The following is a 1,931-nucleotide window of genomic DNA, read 5'->3' on the forward strand; positions in this document are numbered from 1 at the left end:
CCTTCCAACATGACATAGACATTACACATGTGGAAGCTCCCTCATCTATAACTGTCTGAAAAATAATGGTTTTTCAGTAAGTAGACTTTATCTAGAAAGCCATATGGTGAGGAAGTCTCTATTTAACTTTCAGCATATCAAAAGTGAGCACTAAAGATTTTTTGGATCCATTGCCCCGATCGCCGAAAGCAAAGCACTTCTCTGAGCAGGACACAACTGGAGTACCTCCATTGCAGACACAGAACAAGGAATTTGAGCCAGATCTTCTATAATCGAGTAGTTCTGGGCTGCCCTAGCATTAGGGTTAATAGTCGAGCACTTTGCGAAACCTTTCATTATCCGAGGTATAGACTCAACAGAGGGTCGCTCAATATGAAGTGGGTCGGTGGTTTTAGGAACAAATTTGGCCTTAGATGTTTCCATTTCACCATAATCATGTGCTCATGTGGTGACATCAACATGAGAGTCATCATATAAACATTTGAGGAATTTCCCCTTCTTGGTTGCCCCCTGCAGAGGTACCAGCATTTGAGTTCGCGCCAGCAAGTAATTGCTTCCCTTGGGGAAAAGGGTTAGTCAGGACAGGTTGGGAGCTAAAGGACCCTTGCTTCACTAACAAGCATTGAACATCTTGAATCTTAGGGCAGAGGTGAGTCAAATGATCTCCATTGCATAACTTGCATGGAAATTTAACCTTCTTTTTGGACTCTTTTCTACCCTCACTGGCACCGTTGTCGGGCTTTTTTGCATTACCCTTCCCTTCCTGGTTCTTATTCTTACCTTGTCCCTTCTTCTTCCCTTTGGATTTTTGATTTAATTTGGGGTTAGAAGCCTGGACAGAGTTTATGGAGGTAGGTTGGGAAGGCAAAGGTGAAGACTGTGCAGCCTGGTTAGAAGAAGCAGTTTGTAGAGACAACTGCTGCAATTGGTTCAAAAGGTTCACCATATTTGTGTCAATTGATCCAACTATACCATCGACGTGAGGGCTTGGATTCGGTTTGGATAAATCAACCTTGGATCTAGAAGCATCAGGTAGGATTTTCTAAAGAGTCCCAAACTAAGAATATATCAGTTCTAATTGTTGGGCTTGAAAAATAGCTTGCTCTTCCGAATAAACACTGGAAAGAGAAACATCCTTTGATATCTATGGTTGTAATGATTTGAGAAACCATTCGAGACGAAACTCTGGTGGAATTTCAACTTTCATAAGCCTCTTTGTCTGTCTCCATTCCTGGATATGATCCGAAATGTGAGTTGTCGTGTCTTGATGAAAATTGGCCAGAAGCTCAGTTCAGGCTTCATAGCGGACAGGCAACTAAAAGTGGTTCAAGAAAATATTAGCCAAATCAGCGAAAGAAGTAAAGGTACCCCCTAGCAACTCTATATACCATTTGGCTACATTCCCAGTTAGGCTGCGCTGAAATAACCTCAACCTGATCGAATCATCTATCAGGGAGTTGGATGACCACCATAAGTGGAATGTGGTCACATGGTCTTCCTCATCTTCACCATTCATCCCTTCGAATTTTGGAATATCCGATGGAAGTTTAGTTGGGACCAAAGGCCATGCCCGATTATACCTAGTTCGATAATTTTTCAATTTAGTCAAGTATGGCAAATTAAGCGTGGCCAGAAAAGGAAATCGTGGAGGACCTTGGGAATTCCATCCGGAATGGGCGGGGTTCCTGTAGGTCTGAAACGAATGACCTGGTATATGACCAATTCCAAATGGGAAACTGATGAGCCTCATAAATGGGTAATTATATGGGCTCATTTTACCTCCTAACCTAGTCAAATTAACCATTCTCTTAGCTTATTGTATGATTTTCTGATTATATTTATGCTTATAGAGTGAGTTGAATTAGTTATTGTGCCATGTGGTGTAACATGTATTTAATGCATATTATTGATGGATTTCGAGGTCAAAGTCA

The sequence above is a fragment of the Pinus tabuliformis genome, chromosome 4_2 (assembly GCF_031772625.1).
Source record: "Pinus tabuliformis cultivar Carrire ecotype Pingquan chromosome 4_2, CPIR1, whole genome shotgun sequence".
Taxonomy (NCBI): domain Eukaryota; kingdom Viridiplantae; phylum Streptophyta; class Pinopsida; order Pinales; family Pinaceae; genus Pinus; species Pinus tabuliformis.